The sequence below is a fragment of the Mustela putorius genome, unplaced genomic scaffold (assembly GCF_011764305.1).
Source record: "Mustela putorius furo isolate JIRA1106 unplaced genomic scaffold, ASM1176430v1.1 tig00000129_pilon_pilon_pilon, whole genome shotgun sequence".
Classification (NCBI taxonomy): Eukaryota; Metazoa; Chordata; class Mammalia; order Carnivora; family Mustelidae; genus Mustela; species Mustela putorius.
The window spans coordinates 37,358,275-37,371,599 of NW_025421290.1; positions in this window are offsets into that span (position 1 = coordinate 37,358,275).

A 13,325-nucleotide genomic window follows, 5' to 3' on the forward strand; every position below is an offset into this window, starting at 1 on the left:
GGCCGAGGAAAGAAAGGTCACAGAGGTATTGGGCCAAGGCTGGAGAATGAAGCATTGCAGGGAAGAAAAGAAACCGAGACAGAAGCAGAGGGTACAGTTAAAGGTCAAGAGAATGGCAGAGAATGGTGGGCGGGAATTACAGGGGGATATTGCGTGTTGGCTGATAACCAACTGGAAATATCTGGAATTAAACTGTCTTTGAATGGAGAGTCTGAAGTTCCCCCAGGACACTTGGATGATCAGGCAGTTCAGGGATTACTTCCTCTGTGGACAGCATGGGCCAGTTCGGCCATCAGGAGCACCCCGGGTAGCTTCTCTCCTCCAGAGATATCCTCAAGCAGCAATCTGAATTTAAGGGCAGAGGGTCTGAGGTTGTCATTGGAGAGTAAGTTGAAGTCCTATTCCAAGTCTAGAATGACTCTTCCCTCCAAATCACTCAAGAGCATCCCTCTACACACCCAGTTCCGCCTTAAAACTAGGGAGAACCCTCTCCTAGGTCAGATGCTCAGTTGAGTCTCCCCTGCAGGTGCTTACTCCCTCCAGGACTCTGGCTCAGTTACAAATTGTCATTCTTCTCTGCCAGATGCGTGTAAGTAAGAGAGCAGGACAGAACAGGTGATGGGATCTACTTCTGCCCATCCTCATAGAATGTTGGCACTTATGTCTTGTATGTACTGCAAGGTCACACCTGAACAAGACAGAACACTCATAGGAGCGGGTATAACCCCAGGGACCAAGACAGGGTTAGGAAAAGTAACATCGCCCCAGTGACATTCCCAAACACTGTCACCTTCCTTTCAGAACCAAGACCTTTGGACAGCTCCCGCCAGAGCCCCAGCCAACTAAACAAGATTTCTTCCCCTATTATCACGTTTTCAAGTTCCCTAAGATCCATGCTTACCTCTCCCTGCAACATCAAGATGAGGGGATCTCCAGAAGTCAGTCAGTGGAGAGGAGTCTCAACTTCCCCATCCTCCTCTTGCCAATAAGCACTTCTCTCCCTGTTGCCCTACACCCAATCTTCCTCCTGATTCCCTGCCAGCCACCCGCCCCCCACCCCGCCAAGTAATGCTGCCACTTTTCTCCCCTGATGTGGGTTAAGGATTTCCAATAAGGACCAAGTATTTGAAGCTTAACACTGCAGTCTCTGGAGGAGCCAGGCCAATTTCACACTAATCTAACCCATGAAGGGAGAGAGCATCGGAAGCAAAAATTACATCAAAGAGAAGTTAATGCCGAGAAGCAGGCGACATAAAAAGGAGCTGCTTTCAGTTTCAAATGACTACACCAATCTGGATTAAGAGATCAGCCTGCCGAATGCCTGTATCACCATTTCTGTGCCCGGGCACCAGGCAGAATGAAGCCTTGTCCTCGGGGCCCACTCTGATTGGGGGGTCAGAAGAGAAAATGAAGCTTCCAGCCTAACCCCACACTCAGTGACATAGGGACACGCCCTGGGCTATGGGCTTTTGAGGGGAAAAAAAGTTAAAGAGCTCTAAGAAAAAAGACAAGAAGGAAGCATATCAAGATGCTAGTTTTTTAGGTGGTTTCCCCCCTCCTCGTTGCTCCAAATTTTCTGTAATAAAGTTATATTACTTTCATAGTAACAAAAATAAAATAGATGTTTGAACAGCAGTGGGAACTCAATGTTTTTCTCTCTATCTGGAATTTATATCTCCAAACATTTTCCTTGGCACAGCACTTAGCACAGTTACATTTAAATGTGAAAAAGCACTTTATCAATGTGCTAAGGATTATGGAGGGATAGGGGCTATAGATTCATACACTGATTCTATGACAGAAATGTCAGCCTGAGAAACTTGTGACACTTTAAGTCCTTTCTTGTAGAATATGGGGATCGGTACTGTTGGACTCAGCCCTTTGCATAGAGCCTCACTGAATACCACTGGCAGAATGAGTAAAGGAATGAATAAAAAGCAAAACAAATTCATTTGACCACATTTCACTTGACCACAGATAGAATCTCTCCAAAGTAGTCCATTTTCCCCACAGGGTCCCATTGCTCCTTTCCAAACATATGCCCCAGCTGCTGCCCAGGACAGCCAGTACCCCCGGCCCTGAGGCCACCTATCTTTCCCAACCTGCTCACTGCTGGGCTTCTTCCCATTCCTTGAGCCTGAAGCCCACTGACCTGAAAGTCCCCTGAACCTGGGGAATGACCCACAGGAAAAAGAAGTGGAAGCACAGCAAAAGCAAGTGGACCCAGCCTGCAGTGCCCCTGGAGAGGAGCCGCCAGTCATCCCGTTTTAAGTGGAGCTGGACTGAAACCAGCCTGCCCACCCCTCCTCCTGTCCACCCCCAGGCGGCAGCCTGACAAGTGTAAATCCCAGAATGAATGAAGGCGCCCGGCCTCATGGAGCCAGTGTCTCGGTGCGCATCTCCGCGCTGATTGACTTGTAGCCTCTGCGCGGCTGACTCTATCAGCTCCTCGGCGCCTCCAATTCCAGGTGTGATTTAGTTTGGAGATGAGAGGTGACAGTTAACATTGGTACTCGTCACTGTAGATCAGACGCAGTCACGCTGTCTTCCCCCTCCCCTCATCCCCAGCCCGCCTCGTCCTCCTCAGAGACAGACGCCGCCCAGCAAGTGCAGCCCATGGCTTTCCTTCCAGACTCCTTTCTGTCCTCTGCATTCCCAAGTGTTTTCTCCAAGCCCAATGCCTTCCTCTGGCCTGACCCCAAACGGCCCTAGAGCCCTTGTCTTTCCAGGGAAGGCTGAGAGGTTTTTATTTTCACCACCACTCCACCTTCTCTCTCCTGGTTAGGCCAGCCTCTGAGGGCTCTTGGTCCCTGCTAGCCTTTGGCTCAGGACCCCCTCCAGATGATGGAGGCATGCTTACTGGGCTTGCCCCTTCCTCAACAGGGGGACAGTTTCAGTTTTCTTTCTTTTACTTTTTCACTGAGGTATAAGTCACACAAAGTGCACAATTAGGTGTAGGGCACCATGACCTTTTATGGACACAAGGGCTCCTGTGGCCATCGCCCTGATCTAGCTATAGAACATTCCTAGCATGCCGACTGACTCTCTCATGTGCCCATCCTCCAGGCAAGGAGACACTGAAGAACAAAAACCCTTGTGAAAAGGACACCTGGATTAGATGTGAGCAAAATCTCCTGGGCCTGGAGGATCCAGAAGAGTCTAGAAGGTTGTGTGTGCGGAAGGAGTGTCTCTGTGCCAGATCCAGGAAGTAACCAACCTGGGAAGACCAGCACGGCAGAGCGTGCTCGTGTTCGCAGCCATGCCCTGTGCTTTGACTAGTGAGGTTGCAGAAGTGGAGATCTCAAAAGCTGCTCGGTCAGACCCCATCACTGGGATGGACCACATCCCAAGCCACGGTGGCCTCTCCAGTTTCCAAAGAGTCACCCCTGTTTTGGCAATTATGTGACCTTGTGTGGTGGGGGCAGTTTCTTCTTCCTGAAGACCTAATCTCTCTTTCATCTCCTGAAGCCCATTTCATTCATTTGACAGGCCCCTAGTAAAGGTGTGGTGCATGTAAGCCCCCTAGGCTTATCCCTGCAGAGACGAGGAAGATGTGGTCCTTCTTAAACAACCTCTAGACTTGCAGGAGAAATGGACATGACCCCCAAATCAACAGAGCAAATAAAGTAAGTGCTCTGTCTGGAGATTGGCAAAGGGCAAAGAGCAAGAGAGGAAACAGTAGTTAATTCTATCTATAGAGAATGAAAGGTACCAGAAAAGGCAAATATGGCAACTATTTCAAATATGGCAGAGTAGTGGGGACAAGGAACCATGCCTATCTTGCAGTCTTAATTGCCTAGACACCCGTCCCAAGGTTGTGCCTATCTGCGACCTGCCGGGGTTTATGCTGCTGAGCATAGTAGAGATCTCAAAAGCTACTTGGCATAAACCTAGGTGGGTGGCAGATAGCCACACACCTGGAATGTCCCAGCCTGCACTGGCATCATGGAAATTCTTTTTTTCCTGCAACCACTAATTACTGGGTGACGAATGAAGCAGAAATGTAGCAGGAAACTTACAGGAAGAAGACAGATAATTAGTATGATATTTTTAGATTGCAGTCATGGAACCAAGGGACTGGAGACCCCAGATCTTTTTATCGAGCTATAATACACATGCAGTAAAATGCACAGATTTGGGTGTACAGCTCAATATTTATATATGTATAGATCCAGCAGTGTGCTGGTAAATGTTTAACTGGCTCCTAGGAGAAAAAAGCCCTGATTGTCAGTTTGCCCATTACCATGGTGTAAATCGCATCACAGCAGATTTCGACTCACTAACTGATGTCGCTGCAGGCAGAGCTGGGAAGAGATTCACACAGTTGGCTCTTAGGAGCAGGAGGGAGCCACATTTGAGTCAGATCCAGAGCCCTTCTGTATCCTGTATATAATACTCATGCATTCAAATGAAGATAAGGAAAAGTTCTAGTCCTCTAGAAGAATCTATCATGCTCCCTCACCATCAAGGGGAGATTTTTTTTTAAACAAATGTTTTTAATAATGTATTTTTTAAATAAAAAGTGTATCTATTTAAGGCGTCCAACATGATCTTGTACTCACATACACAATGAAGTGATTACTACAGTCAAGCTAATGAATACAGCATCTCCTCACACAGCTACCATTTTGTGTGTGATGAGTACCTCTGATATCTCCTCTCTTAGCAAGTTTTCAGTGTTCAACACAGTATTGTTTAGTTTTAGTTATCATGTCTGTACATTAGATCGCTAGACTTATTCTTTCTATGTAATTGCAACTTTGTACCCTTTGACCAATATCTCCCAAAGAGAAGTTCTTGAGAGTATAATCTTGTTGGAAGAAGACCTGGATGAGATTTGGACGAAGTCCCTCAGGCCACGGAGGACCCAGAAGAATCTAGAAGGTCAATAAGGTGGTAGTTTCTCGGATAAGCAACTGCTCCTTTCTAGGCTTCTAGAAAGTGCAATGTGGAGCAAGATGAGGGATTTTAACCATGCAACCCTCAGAGTTCTAAGGGATCCCCTGTTATAATTCAGGGACCACTGATAAGGGGGCTCCAGGAGGGGGCATGGGCAGGCCTCTGGTCACCCCGCTCCACTATTCAGCTTCAGTGGCTCTGCTGATGTCTGTGTTATGTACTGGATTTCTCTACAGGATTTCATTCAAGAAAACAGTTTTGCAAGTATAGGTTGTGCTCCCCTTGACGCTCCAAGTGGTCTCTGTAGCACTAACATGCCTTGATTCTCTCACTCTAGGACCTTCTCCACTTCACTTTCTCCACCTTCCCTGAACCCTACACTGGGCTAGGAATAGTGTTCCCACCTTCTCAACAGGATACACCCCCATCTCCACCCCCCACACACACTCATTCCTATTCTGACTTCACTTTTATTCTGACTTCATGCCTATCTGCCTTTGCAGCTGATGAGAATGGAGATTTCTGACCTTTCCAACCCCTCCTGCCTTGGATCCTGCGTGGGGGTAGGGAAGACTTTGGAGTTCTCCAGGGTAAAGGTGAGAATTGGACTAACATTGTCCTCTTCCTCCAACCCAAGCCAAGGACCCTAAAAATACTTTGATTGACCTCAAAGTTGTTCACACAGGAGTAGGAGAAGAGCTTCTCTGACAACAGAGAGCTGGCCTGGCATTCACAGGTAGACTGTGATGCTTTCCTGATGACTGTAAACAATTTCACAGAACACCAACATCAGAAAAAGCCACTCTGTGACTGTGATGAATCAAGGTGAAAACAAGACTGCTTCAAGATCATGTCTGCACATAGACAAAAACAAAAACATTATCCAAACCATAAAATGACCCACTACACCCCTATCTGGGCTGCTGCTAGTGGTGATGGCTGCTTCTTTACATATTATAGCTTTAACCTAGAGCTATTCCTGCTTTCCTCTAGATAAGCATCATTAAAATACCCAACTATAGAATTACTCCAACCTCCTGAGAGCATCTTACCCAGAGCAAAGTCCCACTTCCTTGAACCCTCCCCCAAATCCCCTACCACGAGTCTGAATCCTATGATAATTCATTTCTCACCCTCTCTTACAACCCACAGACAATCCACAGTTCCCCATGACTTGCTTTTGCCTCCTTGCAACAAATCAACAAGCCCAAGTTGTGCAGCCACGAGCACATTCCTGATCTTTTTGGCTGGAGAACATTGGCACACAGGTTGAGTTTCCCCCATTCACAAACCTTAATGCAGAGGCTCAAGACAGGAAGTCGTGTTCATGAGGTAAGAGAAGTTGACAGAAAGAGAAGGTCTGGTACAGGTCCAGTAGGAAGGCAGATTCAGGAAAATGGGACTCATATTTATAGGTCAGGCATTTCTTATATGGGTCTTTCTAAATTCATCACAATCCAGAGAAGTGAGGGGTGTTTGCCCCATCTTCACAGCCAAGTAAACAAAGTTTGAGAGAGAATAATACATTTGCCAAAGCCACACAGTAAAAGGCTGGAATTTGAAATCAGGTGTTAGGGAACTGAATGTTTGTGTCCTTCTTCCCAAATTCATATGTTGAAGTCCTAACCAATGATGTGATGTTATTTGGAGATGGGGCCTTTGGGTGGTAACTGGGTTTAGATGAGGCCATGAGAGTGGGAGCCCATGATAGGATCAGTGTCCTTACAAGAAGAGAAAGAGAAACCAGGCTCTTTCTCCCTTTCTCTGCCCTGTGAGGACACAGTGCAAAGGTGGCTCTCTACAAGCCAGGAGAAGGGCTTTCACCAGGAATTCAACTGGTCAGCACCTTGATCTTGGACTTCCCAATCTCTAAAACTTTGAGAAATAAAGGTGTGTTGTTTAAGCCACCTAGCCTTTGGCATTGTGTTATGGTAGCCTAAGTAGATTAAAGCATCAGGTTTGTCTAATTTCAAGGGCTGTGCCATAAGAAGCTTACTCCTTGATCAATTTTTCCCATTTTAATATTAAAATTTCATTATAAAAGTAATACACAAACAAATTCTTATCATAGAAAATGCTAATATTTAATCAACCTACCAATCTTAAGTCTTGGTCTCTCCTCTTAATCTCCCAGAGATGATCACTGTGAGTAATTTGGTGTGTACCTTTCAGTTCTCCTATGTACTCACACACTATGTGAATACCCTTAGAAAAGATGTATCATCATTCTGCGCTGTGGTTTTATTTTTACATAAATGGCTTTCCATGTGTTACTCTGCAGCTTTGCTTCTTTCACTCAGCAGGGATTGGAAGCTCCACAGAGTCAGAGACTTTGGTCCCTCCTGTTCACAGGTGTGTCCCCAGGACCTAGAGGAGTGGCTGGCACACAGCAGGTGCTTGGGAAATGTTGATTGTTTGGATGAATGAATGAAGCTTTCTTAGTGAGCTTTTCAAGTGAGGGGCCTGCAAAGCTGCCCCACTGTCTTCACGGCATGATACTCCATGGTGGACAGGGCAGGAGGTGGCCCTCTACTTTGTGTGGCCATCCTCTGTGGATGGACACTGAGTTTGTCCCTCTCATCAGTGCTGTGGATACTGTGCCCATGTCACCTCGTGCATATGTGCACGTGTCTCTCTAGAGTAGACAACAAGAAGTGGCACGGTTGGGTCGTAAAAAGTGCATGGTTTTAATTTTAATGATCTCTTGCAAACAATCTTTTCAAAGATTTACCATAAACACTTCCAGCAGCAGCGCAGGAAACGACCCACTTCCTCCCCTTCTTGATGACCCTTGATGTTACCACACTTTGTAATGTCTGCCTTCCTTGATGGGCAGACGTGGTGCCTGCTTTAAGCATTCTGCTGCTTGTTTTCATGGGACGAAGAGGGACCCTGGTGAAATGTCTATGGAAGAAAAGCGGAGAGAATGGTAAAGAAGACGCCGGAGTTTATTCAGGGACAACCGGGTAAAATGAGTTAGGTAACACTGACTGAGCACAGCCCTGTGTCGATGTGACGTTCACGTCTGGAGGCAGAAGATCTGGGTTTGAATCCTGGCCCTGCCACTTGCTAGCTGTGTGACACGCCCCCACCAACCCAGTGAGTCACTTAGCCTTTCTGAGCCCTGAGTCTCCCATCTGTTAAATGGAGATAATAATATTACCTATTGGATAATGTTGTTGGAAGAATTAAATGAGTTGATATTTGTTCTTAAAGTACCTGCCTGTTTTATGAGTCATTCTTCTTTTTTTTTTTTTTTATTTATTTTTTATAAACATATATTTTTATCCCCAGGGGTACAGGTCTGTGAATCACCAGGTTTACACACTTCACAGCACTCACCAAAGCACATACCCTCCCCAATGTCCATAATCCCACCCCCTTCTCCCAAACCCCCTCCCCCCGGCAACCCTCAGTTTGTTTTGTGAGATTAAGAGTCACTTATGGTTTGTCTCCCTCCCAATCCCATCTTGTTTCATTTATTCTTCTTCTACCCACTTAAGCCTCCATGTTGCATCACCACTTCCTCATATCAGGGAGATCATATGATAGTTGTCTTTCTCTGCTTGACTTATTTCGCTAAGCATGATACGCTCTAGTTCCATCCATGTTGTTGCAAATGGCAAGATTTCATTTCTTTTGATGGCTGCATAGTATTCCATTGTGTATATATACCACATCTTCTTGATCCATTCATCTGTTGATGGACATCTAGGTTCTTTCCATAGTTTGGCTATTGTGGACATTGCTGCTATAAACATTCGGGTGCATGTGTCCCTTTGGATCACTGCATTTGTATCTTTAGGGTAAATACCCAATAGTGCAATTGCTGGGTCATAGGGCAGTTCTATTTTCAACATTTTGAGGAACCTCCATGCTGTTTTCCAGAGTGGCTGCACCAGCTTGCATTCCCACCAACAGTGTAGGAGGGTTCCCCTTTCTCCGCATCCTCGCCAGCATCTGTCATTTCCTGACTTGTTGATTTTAGCCATTCTGACTGGTGTGAGGTGATATCTCATTGTGGTTTTGATTTGTATTTCCCTGATGCCGAGTGATATGGAGCACTTTTTCATGTGTCTGTTCGCCATCTGGATGTCTTCTTTGCAGAAATGTCTGTTCATGTCTTCTGCCCATTTCTTGATTGGATTATTTGTTCTTTGGGTGTTGAGTTTGCTAAGTTCTTTATAGATTCTGGACACTAGTCCTTTATCTGATATGTCGTTTGCAAATATCTTCTCCCATTCTGTCAGTTGTCTTTTGATTTTGTTAACTGTTTCCTTTGCTGTGCAAAAGCTTTTGATCTTGATGAAATCCCAGTAGTTCATTTTTTTCCCTTGCTTCCCTTGCCTTTTGCGTTGTTCCTAGGAAGATATTGCTGCGGCAGAGGTCGAAGAGGTTGCTGCTGCCCGTGTTCTCCTCAAGGATTTTGATGGATTCCTTTCGTACATTGAGGTCCTTCATCCATTTTGAGTCTATTTTTGTGTGTGGTGTAAGGAAATGGTCCAATTTCATTTTTCTGCATGTGGCTGTCCAATTTTCCCAGCACCATTTATTGAAAAGGCTGTCTTTTTTCCATTGGACATTCTTTCCTGCTTTGTCGAAGATTAGTTGACCATAGATTTGAGGGTCTATTTCTGGGCTCTCTATTCTGTTCCATTGATCTATGTGTCTGTTTTTGTGCCAGTACCATGTTGTCTTGATGATGACAGCTTTGTAATAGAGCTTGAAGTCCGGAATTGTGATGCCACCAACGTTGGCTTTCTTTTTCAATATCCCTTTGGCTATTCGAGGTCTTTTCTGGTTCCATATAAATTTTAGAATTATTTGTTCCATTTCTTTGAAAAAGATGGATGGTACTTTGATAGGAATTGCATTAAATGTATAGATTTTATGAGTCATTCTTAATTAAAAATATTCTATGCCAGAGTCCGCATTTTCTATGTATATTGATTCATTTAAGTTTCACATTTGTTTTAAATAAATCCTCTTGTTAATCCCATTTTTGGGAAAAAGGGGAAAAAGCAGGCAAAGAGAGGTTGAGAAATTTGTCCAAGGTCAAAGGGCTCTGCTGTTAAGGGCAGAGCTATGATTCGAACCCACGTTGTCTAGCACCACTAAACCACTGCACTGTATGTCAGTGTTGTAAAAGGGAGGTGGGGGAGCGGGGTTTTACTCCTTGGAGTGGCTGTGAAAAGGGGGATAAAACTCTCAGAAAGATATTTAGGAGAAAGCTGTCATAGCCTCTGTCAAGGGCACCCTGGCGTTGTCCAAGGTGTCCCAGTTTTTAGAACAGGGGCTTATTTTCCGCTCCACCCTCGTTAGTTCTGGAATCCAATGTCAAAAAGCCTTGTGTCCACATGCAGGCCCAGCATATCCTTGCTCTGTGAACTCAGGCAAATCTTCCATCATGGAGAGCCTCCAGTCTCTCTCTGTCAAAACGCAGGCAGCATTTCCCCCTGCCCCCCAGGATTAAAGCAATAATGCTTGCAAAAACCCTACACATAATGGAGGCCCAAGGAAACCTTACTATGTTTCCTTCTTCGGGCCTTTGAGCCAGTTCTGAATTCAACCTTCTCCCAACTCTCCCTTTTAGAAGCTCTCATGGTCACCAGGAGGAAGTAGGACCAGCAGCATTCCAAGGATAAACCGATGAGCACAGTCTGCTCCAGGCACAAGCAATACCAGGGGCATTGTCTTAAAGACTTTAAAAACAATCATGAGAATGATTGAAAGTCAGTCTGCTTTTTATCACTAACATGCCCTAGAAATTCTAAACCATGCCAGTGATTAAAAAAAAAAAAAAAAAAAATGCTTCCCTGAAAAACTTTTATTGGTCTAAGATCCAAGTGCCTGCATTCAGGATGCGCCATTTCTCCACACCACCCTTGGTACACCTCTGGGTAGGAATTCTAGTTGGTACAAGTGTATCTGCTCCACTGGGGGGGTCTTTCCCTGGGTTTTGAGGAGGGGGGGCTAGCAGGAAGCAGGGAGGGTGGTTCTAAGGACCACAGATAAGAGAGTCATCTATTACTGTGCAATGAACCATTCCAAAGTGACGTGGCTTAAAAAAACAACTGCTTTATGGCTTATGATGTTGGGGGTTGGCTGGGCCGCTCTCAGCCAGGAGTTCCCAGCTCTGCTCTGTGTGCTTTGGCTGGGCTTGGCCTATGGCTTCAATATGCGCTAGAGGATCCAAAGTGACTGGCCCCCGAGTTGGGATGGCGGGAACACTGGGACTTTCTCTCCTCCTGGTCTTTCATCCTCTAGGCCTTTCTCTGCATGTAACTTTACTTCTCTCTCTCTCTCTTTTTTTTTCTTTTGTCCTTTTTTCTTTTGTTCTCTTTTTTTTTGCACATAACTTTTCTAAGAGGTTGACCCAGACTTCTTTACAAGGTGGCCAGAAACCCCAAGAGAACAAAAGAAGAAGTCAGAAGGCATCTTCAGCCCCAGGCCTAGAACTGGCACAGCTTTACTTTTGCTACAGTTCACAGGCCAGTCCAGACTCAACATGAGAAGGAACCCAGGGAGCTGACACCTGACTCAGCCACGCGCCCTCTTGAAGCTGGGACTCTCCTGCATTTAGGGAGTCTCTGACCCTAGGTGACCTCACTGTGCAGCAGAGGTTCACTCTGAAGCCTTCCACAGCCTCACCCCAGCACACAGACTTTGGGCAAGACCTGGCCTCCCCAGGGCCCATTCGAGCCCACCTTCCAGAATAAGCTTTTCTGACCTTTTCTAATTCCCATTAGAACTGACTGACCATACTGAGTGTGCTCGCCGTCATTCAGTGTGCTGAGTCCCAGCCAGTCCGGGGCCTTACCCTCCCACCTCACAGGCAGCCGGAGGGGTCTTCTGGAACGGCTCTCTGGGTGAACCTTCCAGGCACATCTCCTGAGTCACCCATGAGGCTTGGAGCCCCTGACTAATGATATGCCAGCAGGAAGGGCCATGCTGTCCAGGAAATTAGTGAACCCTCAGCCCCAGACATTTGGGGGACTTTTCTTTCCAGTTACCTCCTCAGCGGGCTCAGTCTGTACCTTTCCTCCATACTTTCGAGCACAGCGATTAACAATTACACAAGCAAGTAGGGCTGCCTCTGTCCCGGCAGCCATGCCTCGGGCTTGGAGCACTGTCACTGCAGGGAAGGGCTGCCGTCTGGGGGCGGGGGGCGGGGGAGGGTGCTCAGGTGTACTCCTGCCCTTGGCGGAGAAGCTCACCTGTGAGGCCCACTGCACACAGCTCGTTTTGGCAGGTCCCTCCAGCCCCTCTTAGCGTTGCCACCCTCCCCCGCTCTGAGCTGCGCCCCAGTGTGTATATCTATTACAAGAAGGGGGAGAGCCAGCCAGCAGTATGTCATGGGAGTGATAATTACATCCCCAACTCCCATCATGCCGTCTGCTGCTGACCTCTCACCCTTCCTTTCCTTCAATCACCCCCCGGCATCACTCACTCTGACAGAGCAGCGGCACAGGCCCTGTGACCTGTCAGCCCGGGGACATGACTTATAGGGCCTCGCAGGTGGACAAAGGGAAGGGAGATAGGCCACATAAATCTCCCTAGTGAATAAAAGAGAGTAATGGAGGGCGCTCCCAGGACTGCGCTAGCAGATTCCCGTGGTCTTGTTATTTGGTGCAGAGTTACGGTGATGAGGAAGTAGCCCCAGCTGACGCGTGGGTCCCAATCAACCTTGCCAAAGCCAGCAGCCTCCACACGGGTCCCAATGTCACATCCACCCTGATGTCCCTGGGGAGAACGGGATGGGTGAGGGTCGCATGACTATGGAAGTCAGCTCCTGGGCTGGTTTACTGCATCACAAGGGGAGGGAAGGAAGGAGGAAGAACCAGGCTCAAACCAAGCAACCCCTGGCCTGGCCCCTCCTGGTTGGGGTTCTCTGAGCAGCTCCATCAGGGGCTTCATTCCAGGCAGTAGACAGGGCAGGAGTATCACCAGCCTGTAGAGCTACCCAGTTTCTAGAGAGATCCTGGAGTGGTGCCTCTAGTCACCTGGACAGTAGGCGCTGGGAGGAAGACTTTACGAGTTGTGTGCAGGACTTCTCAGGGCCTTTCCAAGCTTCACTGATTAGCATGAGGGGACCTGTCCCCAGTGAGGGATCTGAGAATGAATAGGAATCTGATAGCCTAAAGCCCTGAGCTGGGCAGGCATGTCCCCCTTCCACAGAAGGATCCGCTAGTTGGTATGAGTTGATACTTCTGAAACACACTTGTTCATAAGACACCAGTCAGCTTCCAAGTCCTTCTTTACCTATTCATTTAGCCATGGGGCTTCAAACTGGGCCCCAGAAGCCAAATATGGCCCCATAGATGTCTTCTGTGTGTTCTGCACTTGTTTTTGTCAAATTAGAACTTGCATTTCTTCAGACAGAGAAGACTCCTTCCAGGACACACTCACAGACACAGGCCTTGGGA